This window comes from Elephas maximus, chromosome 5 (assembly GCF_024166365.1).
Source record: "Elephas maximus indicus isolate mEleMax1 chromosome 5, mEleMax1 primary haplotype, whole genome shotgun sequence".
NCBI lineage: Eukaryota > Metazoa > Chordata > Mammalia > Proboscidea > Elephantidae > Elephas > Elephas maximus.
Genome location: NC_064823.1, coordinates 111,304,268 through 111,317,796, shown reverse-complemented (window position 1 = coordinate 111,317,796; position 13,529 = coordinate 111,304,268).

The window sequence follows — 13,529 nt, the reverse complement described above, 5'->3', positions numbered from 1 at the left end:
AAAAGATAGGATATTTGAATAGTTCCATTTTCCAACCATTTAAAAAATACGGCTTAATTGTACTTATCTGTCTGTTACTGACATATCGTCTTAGCATGGATTATTTTTGCCAGGGTATCCATACGCAATTCCCCAAATAAACATTTGTTCTGACAAGTACACTGCCAATTATCAACTTATTGCCTCTCAGCTCGTATGCATAAACTTTCTCAGTAGAGGGCGCTGGAGAGACATTGTAGGAAGGAAGGTGCTTTCCTGGGATTTCCGACGGCTGCGCCAGGGGTCAACAGTATAAGTCAGCGACCTTGCAGTCTTGCCTTGCTGCAGCCTTATGAGCTTGGAAGACCACCTGCTCGCATTGACTCCCCAATTCCTTGTGTCCCAGAGGGTTCCCACCAAGCCACCCCTCGATTTGCATCACTGACCCCTTCAGCTTGCCTGCCTGTGCCACCCCTAGCAGAGGCCAGGGCACAGCTTACCTGTGCTCTGGCGCCGATTGCTCTGCATGCCCACCCAGCTGGTGCTGACCACCTGCCCCCCACCCACACTCCAGAGGGCTGCTTCCTGCTTGCCTAGAGACTGCAGACCAACTCTGGCCTGGACAAATCAGTGAACTTCTCTGCTCTTCCGTGGGCTAAACTGTATCTTTTCCATTAAGACCTGAGCTCCAACCTTGGGGAATGGCCTCTTCCAAATCTGCCCTTCCTTAGGTACTGTAGTTACTCTTCCTCCACCCTATATATAGTGAAATACCATATACAGTGTCCTCATACTTACCCACCAGTCGCCCTGGAGTAGATTTCAACTCATGATGATCCCATGTGTTTCAGAGTAGAACTGTGCTCCACTGGGTTTTCAACAGCTGTGATCTTTCAGAAGTAGGCCTTTTGGTTAATAGTCGAGTGCTTAACGGTCTGCCCCACTTATTGTTTTATCAGAGGAAAAAAAAAATCCGTCCTAGTTCAGAGTCCATGTTAAACGTAACCAACTTGTGGCTTCAGTGGCCTGGTTGGACTCAGGCTGATACAGACACTGTATATTTTGCACCAATTTTTTTACTTGAAATATTGAATATGACCAAACTGAATGCAGCAAATATAAAGAAAAAGAGCCATAAAGGAAAAAAGGATCCAACATTGTGAAGTACAAATATACCAGCTAAAATAAGTAAGAAAATTGTTCTGCCATAGTTGGGGAAGAGAAAAATTAGAATAATGAAACAATCGGGTTCATTTTCTTAGTCAGGTTGAAATACATATAACTTTAGGGGACATTTTCCTTTTTGACTTTTTGCTTCAGGGCCATGTTTTGGGCAGGAGACTGGAAGTTCCAGGTCTGAGCTCCAGCCTTCCTGATCTACTTGGCTGTTTCCTCTGAGATACTGCTATCTCCTTGGAATGCTGCCCTTCTCCTTAGAATGCTGCCCTGAGACACGCAAAAAAATTGGCAGACTTTTTTCTTCCTCCTAACCCCATTAGGAAACCTTGGTGGTATAGTGGTTAAAACAAGCAAGCAGAGGAGAGATGGTTTAAGATAGGTGCAAGACACTTGGAGGTTTCCAAGTAACGAAGCAGCAGAAGCTGAAGAGACAAGGACCTTCCTACAGAGCCAACAGAGACAGAAAGCCCTCCCCTGGAGCTGGCACTCTGAATTCAGATTTCTAGCCTTTTAACGGGTCTGGGAAACAGAGAAGTAACCCTGGTGGCCTAGATGTTAAGTACTACGGCTGCTAACCAAAAGGTCGACTCGATGGCAATGGGTTTGGTTTTTTGGGTTTTAACCCCATTAAGCCTGGTGGCATAGTGGTTAAGGCCTATGGGTACTAGCCGAAAGGTTGACAGTTTGAACCCACCAGGTGCTCCTTGGAAACCCTAAGTGGCAGTTCTACTCTGTCATATAGGGTCGCTATGAGTTAGAATCAACTCGATGGCTACGAGTTTGGTTTTTTGGTTTTAGCGCAGTTAAAGTTTAGTAGAAATATTTCTCTTCTTCCTTTAATAATAATAACAAACCCATTGCATCAAGTTGATTCCGACTCATAACGACCCTATAAAACAGAACAGAACTGCCCTGTAGAGTTGCCAAGGAGTAGCTGGTGAATTCGAACTGCCAACCTTTGTTTAGCAGCCATAGCTCTCAACCACTGTGCCACCAGGGCTCTGGATTTATCTGGTTATGTATCCCATATTGTTGATGTTGTTAGTTGCTGTCGAGTCATTTCTGACTCATTGTGACCCCATATGTTACAGAGTAGAACTGCTCCATAGGGTTTTCTTGCCTGTAATCCTAACAGGAGTAGATTGCCAGGCCTTTTGTTCTGGGGCACTAGTAGGGGGGTTCAAAGCACTAACCTTTAGGTAAGCAGTTGAGCATAAACCATTTGTGCCATCTTGTTGTTAGGTGCTATGGAGTTCATTTTGATTCAAACCCACCCCATGTGACAGAATAGAACTGCCCTATTTTTTTGGCTGTAATCTTTACAGGAACAGATCTCCAAGTCTTTTTCCCACACAGCCACTGGGTGAGTTCGAACCACTGACCTTTTGGTTAGGAGCTGAACGCTTAACCATTGGACCACTGAGGGACCTTATACTCAACCAACCAACCCATTGCCATCGAGTTGATTCCAATTCATAGCAACCTATCAGACAGGGTAGAACTGCCCCGTAGAGTTTCCAGGGAACGCCTGGTAGATTCGAACTGTCAACCTTTTGGTTAGCAGCCATAGCTCTTAACCACTAAGTCACCAGGGTTTACAAAAAAAAAAAAAAAACCACTGTCATCGAGTCGATTCCAACTCATAGTGACCCTATAGGACAGAGTAGAACTGCCCCAGAGGGCTTCCAAGGAGTGCCTGGAGGATTCGAACCATGAACTTTTGGTCAGCCCCCAATATCTTAACCACTGAGCCACCAGGGCATAAGCACTATATTGTTACAGTCTCTCTTGCTGCTTGGTGTGACCACATGACTAAGTTTTGGTCAATGGGATGGATGTAAGTGAAAAGTGGGATGGATGTAAGTGAAAAGTGGGATGTGTGACTTCTGAAAGGTATCATTAGAGAGAGGTGATAAGCCCTTTTTCCTCCATCCCTCTTTCCTGCAGCCAAAAGCATGAATAGAGCCCTGGTGACTCAGTGGTTAAGAGCTTGGCTGCTAACCAAAAGGTTTGCAGTTCGAATCCATCAGGCAATCCTTGGAAGCCCTATGGGGCAGTCCTACTCTGACCTACAGGGTTGCAATGAGTCAGAATTGACTTGATGGCACACAACAACAAAGTGTAAATGACATGGCAGGAGCTAGAGTAGCCAGCTAGGATCATGAGGCAATCTTGGAAGTGGAGGGCTAAGAAAGGGAAGCCAGGCATAAGGAAGCAACAAGATAGAAGGAGCCTGTGTCCCTGAGGATTTATTTCATGGAGCAAAACTTCATGGCCATCCTGGTCTGCCTACACCTGGACCTTAACACAAGAAACAAACAAATATCTGTCATGTTTAAGCCACTGTTCCTAAAGCTTACTAAGCCACTGTTACCTTGGGCTTGCAGTTGAACCTTATACTCAACTAATACAATAAATAATATAGTTTTGAGGAAGGAAAGAAGTTAATCTCATTTAGATAAATTTATAATACAGACCTGTAATTAAATGTCATTAAAAGGATTTCTTTTTAATTGGATCCACAATCAACCCCCATGGAAATAAAAAAAGTAGCAGTCACAAAATCAAACAATGTATTGCACTGGGCAAATCTGCTGCAAAAAAGACCTCTTTAAAGTATTGAAGTACAAAAAAGTCACTTTGAGGACTAAGATGTGCCTGACCTAAGCCATGCTATTTTCAGTCGCCTCATACACATGTGAAAGTTAGGCAATGAATAAGGAAGACCAAAGAAGAATTGATGCCTTTGAATTACGGTGTTGGCGAAGAGTACTGAAGGACAAACAGAAGAACAAACAAATCTGTCTTGGAAGAAGTACATCAAGAATGTTCCTTAGAAGCGAGGATGGCGAGACTTGTCTCACGTACTCTGGACATTTATCAGAAGAACAGTCCCTGGAGAGAGACATCATGCTTGGTAAAGTAGAGGGTCAGCGAAAGAGAGGAAAACCTTCAATGAGCTGGACTGACACAGTGGCTGCAATGATGATGATCTCAAGCATAGCAATGATTGTGAGGGTGGTGCAGGACTGGGCCGTGTTTTGTTCAGTTGTACATTGGGTCTCTGAGTCAGAACTGACTTGACAGCACCTAGTAACAACAACAATGACTTCAGAGTCTTCTGAATTGTTCATCATTCAACAGGTTTTTATTAAGAGTGGACTGTGTGACACAAACACACATGCTTAATAACAATATACAAAAAAGAAAGAAAAACATTCCAGAGGAAATGAGATTGTTATGAGAGAATATACATGATCAGCTAAAAGAGGTGATAAATTTTCAATTCCTTGGAGCCTTTAAGTTGGTTAGTTACCCTTTTGTCAGGTACTGCTCAGGTGAGTGCAGCAGTAGTTAACCTGACCTCTGAATATCCTTCCCAAGCTTGTTACTGGCTTATTCTGTTGTATTTATTTTTCCAATGTTTGCATCAAAATTATGCTAGAAACATGATAGTTCCTAATATGGACTGATAGTGCCTCAGACAGATGCTGCTAAAGTTATCAGGTACATTCATTTCCACAATTACTGTGTTCTCCTCTTGAGAAGAAAAAAATCTGGCAAATTCTAATTCTGAGGAAACTCAATTCACCTTGTAAAACATGCTTGTCATTCGTCTGTGGTCTAAATAATTTATTTCTCTGAATGTGTTGAAAATAAATTCTCTAAGCACTAGAAGGGAAAACCCTGCAAGTGTGATGGACATTCAGATATCCCCTATAGAGTGAAAAACAAATAGAACCATCTGGAATCAGGTTAATTAATTAGTTTTGGACTCAGGAAATAACAGTCAACCACTTTAAATAAAGTATGTTTCGTTCCTAGTATCAGCACTGTGAGAAGTTATTGTCTTACAGTTTTGTCTGAAGAGATTTCCAGAACCTTCACTAATATGCATCTTCCATTCCCCTCCTCTGATTATATGATTTTTTTCTGCTTCCACATAGTCTAAAATGAATTCTTACCTCATCTAGGCAATTCTACTTACCATTATCTAGAAGAGATTTTTTTAATTGCCCATAGTGACCCATTAATAAGTCATGAAACCAATTCAGTGGTTTGTAACAAGCATTTTTTTAATGACTAAAATAGAATAGCTATAAGAGAAAATTCAAGAGTTCATTCCACGTTATAAGGGTAAGTATTCTTTTATGAAAGGTTTGTTACAGCTGTGTGTATTCTAGGTCACAATGCAAAATGTATTTTTTTTTTATCGTAGGTTATAATCAAGAACCTTTGAATAAGATTTCTCTAGAAATGGTGACCTTCACTATTGCACCTATTTCCTCAGAAATGCTTTTTTTTTCTTTGCTTCAAAATTCTGTTGAACATTCGCTTCTAAGAATCATTTGTTCCCCAGTGAGAACAGCCTTCCTGTGTATCCACATATCTGTTATGTGTGTCTTAAACTATAGCAAACACTTGGAAACCCTGGTGGATAGTGGTTAAGAGTTACGGCTGCTAACCAAAAGGTTGGCAGTTTGAATCCACTAGGCGCTTGTTGGAAACTCCATGGGCCAGTTCTACTCTGTCCTACAGGTCACTATGTGTCAGAATCCACTCGACAGCAGTGGGTTTGGTTTGGTTTGGTTTGGAAACGTTTGGGAAACTCCAAACAATATAGCAAATCCAGGGGCTACTGGGTCGCTCTGGGGCTTTAGGACTAGACAAGATTTAAGGGCTTTCTCTACCCTGAGATGAGATGCTCCGTTTCTCTTAGTGATCAAACAAATGTCTGGGATGGTTCAGCTTTCAAGGAAAACTTCTGGAAGAAGTGTCAAGGGATGTTGTGAATTAGTTAATGCTAGTCTTTCCGTCCTCTTAATAATCGTCTAGGTTTCTTTCTTTGTTCCTTTCATTGTTTTTTTAAAAGATATTTATCTCAGCCTTTGCCTTTCTTGACTGTAGTCTCATGCCCCCGCTCCCACCACCATTTATTCACATGTGATACCTCTATCACTCTTTTAGTCATCCTCTAAACCTCATCCATCTCCAATAAAATATATCCAGGGTTTGCAAAACAGAACTGTGTACAACTTTCTAAATTCACATGCCCCATGATTTTCTTACAAAGGCAAGAAATTGTTCCTTCTTAAAAAGTTCTTAATGAAACCCAGCTTCTTTGTGATCTTGTTTTAATTCTTCACTGGAAATATTTCTGTCTTAGTTTCATATAGTTGTCAGAATAAAATACCACAAGGTAGGTAAAGTGGCTACCTTGTAGGTGGCTTTGGAGAACAGAAAGTTGTTGTCCCCCAGTTCTGGAGCCTGAAAGTCTAAATTTAGGGTATCGGCAAGGCTATGCTCTCTTTCTCTGTTGGCTCTGGGGGAAGATTCTTCCTTGTCACTTCAGTTTCTGGTAGCCTTGGGTGTTTCCTGGCATTCCTTGGCTCATAGATGGATCTTCTCATGCTGTCTTCTCCCTGTATGACTCTCCTTCCATGTTGGTCCTTCTCTTTTATAAAACAGCACTCAGTGGGATTAGAATTTACCCTACTTTGGTATGATTTCCTAACTGATAACATGTGTAAAGAAAAACCCTATTTCCCCAAATAAGGTCACGTTCACTAGTTCAGGGATTAGGGCTTCAACGTATCTCTTGGGAGAACAAAATTCAATCCATTACACTCCGCCCTTTGGCCTCCCAAAATTCATTTCCTTCTCATGTGAAAAATACGTCCACTTTTTCTCAGCATCTTCCAAAGTCTTCACCCATTCCAGTATCAACTCTGAGTCTAAAATCTCATCTTCTAAATCAAGTATGGGTGAGACTCTGAGTATGGTCCATCTTGGGGTAAAATTTCCTCTCCATATGTGGACCCATGAAACCTAGAATACAAGTTATCTACTTTCAAAGTACAATGATGAAACAGGCATAAAATAGACATTTCCATTCCAAAACGGAGAAACTGGAGGAAGGGAAATGATCAGGCTGAAACCCAGCAGGAAAAATTCCATTAGATCTCAAGAGTTGAAAATAATCCTCTGTGCTCCAAGCATGTATTAACAATGGCTCTACCCTCCAGACTCTAGATGTTGGCCCTGCCGTAGTATTCTGGGTGGAGGCCTCCTTGGCCCTGGGCATCAACCCCACTTTCTAGACTTACTGGTACATAGCCCCTAACCCCCTCAGCTTTGGGCAATGGGCCTGTTCTCCAAACCACTCGAAGTGGTGAACACACTGCCTTGGCCCTGTGTGGTCCCATTTTCCTAGATTACCAGATTGCTGGCCCTGCTCCCTCAACTTTGGATGGTGGCCCCACTCTTTAAAATCTAAGAAGCAAAAGTCCTAACTCCTTGCCCTGCGCCCTCCTCCTTCTGCTGTTCTTTGAACTGCTCCCGGTATCATCCTTTCCTTTTCTTGAAGAACAACAGATGTTCCTAGCCAAACTGCTCCCTGGTACTTTTCCTACCTGTAAATTACAGGAGGAGTTTCTGGGTGGCACAAATGGTTAAGCACTCAACTACTAGCCCATCGACTCAACGACAACAGGGTCATCATACTATGTGAGGAGCTCTGGTGGTGTAATGGTTAAGAGCTTGGCTGCAAACAAAAAGGTTGGCAGTTTGAATCCACCAGCCGCTCCTTGGAAGCTCTATGGGGCAGTTCTACCCTGTCCTGTAGGGTCACCGCGAGTCGGAATTGACTCAACAGCAACGAGTTTTATACTATGTGAAGGAGTCTCTGGGTAGCACATATAGTTACGTGCTTGACTCTTAGCTAAAAGATTGGCAGTTCAAACCTACCCAGAGGTGTCTCAGAAGACAGGCCTGGAGGTCTGCTCCTGAAAGGCCACAGCCTTGGAAACTCTATGGAGCAGATCTGCTCTGCACACATGGGGTCATCATGAGTCAGAATCAACTTCACAGCAACTAACAACAACAAAAACAAAATTACCGGAACGGAGAATTTTCCTCCATTCCATCCTGTCTCTGTCTACTTCAGTATAAACTGAGAGCATTTTTTTAATTAATTTTTTTATTGTACTGTAAGTAAAAGTTTACAAATCAGGTCAATCTCTCATCCAAAAACTTATATACACCTTGCTATATACTCTTTGTTGCTCTCCCTGTAATGAGACAGCACATTCCTTCTCTCCACCCTATATTCCCTGTCTCCATTCAACCAGCCCTGCCCTCTGCCTTCTCACCTCCCCTCCAGACAGAAGCTGCCCACATAGTCTCATATGTCTACTTGAGCCAAAAAGCTCACTCATCACCAGTATCATTTTCTATCTTACAGTCCAGTGCAATCCCTGTCTGAAGAGTTGGCTTTGGGAATGATTCCTGTCTTGGGCTAATAGAAGGTCTGGGGACCATGACCTCCAGGGTCCTTCTAGTCTCAGCCAGACCATTAAGTCTGGTCTTTTTATGAGAATTTGAGGTCTGCGTCCCACTGCTCTCCTGCTCCATCAGGGGTTCTCTGTTGTGTTCCCTTCCAGGGCAGCACCATCTAGTTCTTCTGGTCTCCGGCTTATGTAATTTCAAATTTATGTGGCCCTTTCTGTCTCTCAGGCTCATAATTACCTTGTGTCTTTGGTGTTCTTCATTTAAACTGAGAGCATTTTTGTTGAGATGGTTATTTGGTTGTCTAGCCAAACCCTTGGTGTCCTTTCCAGAGTGTGGTTTCTTAATTTTTACAAATAAATTTTCCAAATCTTTAAGTTCTGATTTCTTTTTGCTTGCCAGTTCATTCTTTATGTCTTTGCTCCCGCATTTTACTATAAGAAGCAAGGAGAAACCATGCTGCACCTTGAAGATTTTGTTTAGAAATCTCAGCCAAATATCCAAGTTCATCACCAATAAGTTCTAATTTCCATAAAACATTCTAACATAAATCAGCCAAATTATTTACCACCTTATCACAAAAATCACCTTTCCTCCAGTATCCAATAATGTCTCCATCACTTCCTTTTAAAACATCACCAGATGCACATTTAACATTTCCAGCAACACTTTGTTCATGACAACGGAAATTTTCCCCACAGCTCTCCTCAATTCTTTCTGAGCCCTCATCGGAATTCTCCTTTATGTCCATAATTCTACCAACAGTCTCTTCAAGGCAATCTAGGCTCTTACTATCAAGCTCATCAAAACCCTTCCAGCCTCTACCCATTGGCAGGGCTATGTTCTCTCTTTCTCTCTCTCTTTCTCTGCCAGCTCTGGGGCAAGAGCCTTCATTGTCTCTTTCAGCTTCTACAGCCCTGGATATTTCTTGGTGCTCCTTTGCTGCTTATAGATGTACCTGCCTCCATCATCACACACTGTCTTCCCTCTGTGTTTGTGAACCGATTTCTGTGTCTGTCTTATTTTATAAAATACTACTCAGAAGAGACTAGGATTTACACCCACCCTAATCCAGTATGACTTTGTTAACTGATAACATCTTTAAAAAAAAAAAGCCTATTTCACCAAACGATGTCACCCCGACTGGTCCAAGGGTTAGGACTTCAACGTATCTTTTTGGGAGACAAAATTCAGTCCGTAACGATTACAATTTACAAAACTCCTTAGCTATGCCTCAACTGCGTTGGATTGCTTGGAGCCAATAATTTTAAGAAAAATATAACTTGAATTATTGTACCCCAAGTGTACTCCAATAGAATTTGTCCATACTGAAGCTCAATGACTAGTTTTAAGCTCATATTTAAAGATGTTAACTATAACCAATGCCTAAAGAATCTATTTATCCTTACCATTTAGTTTGATATCTGCTCCCAATCTCATGTACAATTTCAAAAAAAAATCGTTGTGATAACTTTTGAAAGTTTAAATAAATGATATTTACTGACTTCCTTTTGTCCAAGAGCTCAAATAAATTATTTACATACGGCTTCCTGTTGGAAAGGATCATATAATTTGAGGAGAACAAACTTAACTAGGTCAGGGAGCAAATGCTCGATCCACTTTGCCAATACCTGTGGCATATTATATTTGCTTGCAAATAAATATTTGAAATATAGTTAACCTACATTACATATTTTTATTTATTTATTTATTTTTATAATTTACTTTTGACCACTCTCTCTGGAGCTGCAAAGAAGCATATGACTTTCTGGATTGGGGAAGGGACTAGGAAAGCAGGTCCCCTCACATAGTAAAAGGTAGAGATGAGACTAGATCAGAAGTATTAAATCAAGAGGTCTGTATGAAGGAGTTTACAATCAAAATCTAAATAAGCAATTTCTAAAAAGGGAAGAAATATACATAATTTCTGTTCAGTAAAAACCAACTCTCATTTTTTTTGTCACCAAAGAGTTCTTGTCTCTCTTAATCAATGAATTTTAAATGCCCAATTACTTCAAATGTAAAAATAAAAAGAACATGATCAAAACGAATTTTATATTACTTTATTGTAAGTATGCTTCTTTGGTAATTTTACATATGTTTGCTCTTCAGGCATTGTGAAATTAAACTGAATGGAGCAATGGAAGTGTCTGTAATGTAGTTCTATCAAGTGTCAGTATTTTTTTTTTTTTTTTTTTGCAGACTAAGGAATTAGGGAGTGATTAATGGCATTGAACAATGAATGAAAAAAAATTTTATTCCAATCCTAAAGACCTCCTGATAATCTCAGGCAAATGTTTCTCGCTCGAATGCCTGGGGCAGTTTATCTGTCAGTCTTTCTACTGAGAGCTGGCAATAAGGCCACTGGGGGAGATCATGAAACACCATGGACTTTGGAGCCACCAAGGTACCTGCGCTCCTCAACATCATGAATCTTTCTGACAAACCCAGGAAATAGGCTCCCTATTCTCTAAAGAACTAACCCAAGTAGCTTCTTGGATCAAGTCCAACTGGCTGGAGCTCAGCCCAGATAAAACAAAAATGAACCTAATTGAAAAGAGGAGAATTTGGCTAACCGACAAGAAATCCAATATCAACTCTTTTTAAGGGCCAACATTGTCAGGCTGCTGAGTAATTCTGTGGTAAATTGCTATTTTCAGAAGCCCAAAGGGATGCATTGGTGAAAAATGCATTCTTCCACCTCTAGCCAGGAAACCAAGAGCCAGACGTGAAACGTAATTCTAGAAAGTATTGTCTTGAATTTACTCAATACGCGTTCTGAATAGCGTAAAGTGGAAACATACAGGTGACAGGTATATTATCTCTAAGTAGAGCCCCATAAAGCACTCAATTTGGTCTCTGTAGAAAGCAATCAAGTACAAACTCTTAGTGAAGTAAACACTGAGCCAAGAGCCCAAAGTCCAGGCTTTATCACTAAACCAGCTGCATGAATTTGTACTTAATTTCTCTAACCCTCTGTTTCTTTTGAAATAGTTCTTTTGAAACATACCAAAATTTATAGAGAGCAACATGCAAAATTTATAGATACAGGTATGTATCTAGCTTTGCTAAATCTTAGTATTTGGACTTATTTGCTTCAGGTTGTTTTAAATTATAGATGTCCCTGGGTGGTGCAAATATTTTGTGCTCTACTACTAACCTAAAGGTTAGCAATTCAAACCTACCCAGTGGTTCCACAAAGAAAGGCCTGGTGAATTGTTTTTGTAAAGGTTATAGCCATGAAAACCCTACAGAGCAGTTCTACTCTGTAATATACAGGGTTGCCTTACAGCCGTGAAAATCTTTCATGAGTCATGGGGCACCATGAGTCAGAATCAACTCGACAGCAACTACTCATCCTTGTTTGTTTCCAACTTTCATGTTTCCATCACCAGTAATTATCAATGCATTCTTATTGCATGTTTGATCAACTTCAGACTGCAGTGGTTGATAAAAATCTGCCATTTTGGGATCCTCAAAAAAAAGCAGAGAATTCTTCAGGGAAAGGTTAGAGAGATGGAAATACCGCCTTCAGAAGTGTGTAGACCTAAATGGAGGATATGTTGAGCAACAATAGCTTCACATTTTGATATTTTTGCTTAATAAAGGTTTCTATAATTTTGTAGCAATACTTTTTGACTTACCCTTGTATATTTGTAGAACAAAGGGTAAACTAGACAGTTTCCAAGGTCTTTTTGCATTCCTTGGAAAAACCAGTGGCTCGGCTTCCAGCATCATAGCAACACACAAGTCACCGCTGTATAACAAACTAACAGACAGGTGGTGGTGTTTTCGTTTTAGCTGGTTTAGCTGGTAAAAATGGTGTGAGGATGTCTGACCTCATCTAACTTCACAAGGGGGGAGAATCAAGACCAACAACATCAGCCCAAGGCTGATTCCTATGAGGCGGAGGTCAGATATACCACCTCTCTCCAACATATTTTTACCAATTCTGACACCAGCCATCCCTACTACGCCACTCTCTACTTCTCTGCTGGGTTCAATAATTTGTTGCAATGGCCACACAGAACTCACAGACCATACTGACAGTTATGGAGTTTATTAGGGAAGTAACAGGTTACAACTTGGGATCAGGATCAACAGGCTACAACTCAGGATCAGGAAGCATGTAGACAAAGTCACCTTTCTTTAGCTCAGGACAGCTCTCTCAGCTCCTTTCAGCCATACTCTTCTCAACGCCCTCAGGACAGGTTTCTCTTGGCCTCCTCAAGACAGGCCTCCTGTCTCGGGATGCCTGGCCTCTGCCCTCCTCAGTCAAGTGTTACAAAACCTTTTAGCTGTGCCAATAAGTACCCAAGAGGCACCACTCCACCACTAAGCCTTGGTTCAAAGGCTTTCAGCTGTCTTGCTCAGTGGGTTGGCATGTCCACTCTAGCCACCTCATCCTGTGGGCTGAGAAGCCCATTGTCTCTTGCTGGTCTCCTGGTTCTGTTGCTGCTGTTTCTTTGCTGCACTTGCCACCACTTCTTGCCATCTCTGGTGTTACAACTTTCTCTCTCTCTTCACGTCCAATTCCCTTGATGGGCCACAAGTAATTCTCCTTGGGTGGGAGTTACAAGAGCATGCATGGCTATAAGGGCCATACTAAGTAAATCACTGCACCACATGTACTCTACACACATAGGGTAGCTGTGAGCTGGAATTGACTCAATGGCAACTAACGACAACAGCATATTTTGCTATACTAAAACCTTTTGGAAATATCCATATTAGAAAAAAAATCCTTTATTTCTAAAAAGCACTGAGTTTACTGTCTATAATGTCTACGGACAAAAATATACAACTTCAGGCTTTGATTTTACTGTTTCTTCTCAAAGTGGCCTGTCAAAAATTATAATTGCAAGCCAACATTGCCACCTAATGTTGAAAAGCTTAATTGCATCATCTGATGATTGTTTAACATTTTAAATTGCAAAAGTTGGTATTTAAAAATATAGAGAGAGAAAATTTTATCATTCTGAGTCAGAATCGACTTGATGGCACTGGGTTTTTGGGTTATACAAAATTTTGAAGTTATATATTACTATGAGAATGTCACAATATAATAAGTTTTGAGGAGGGGT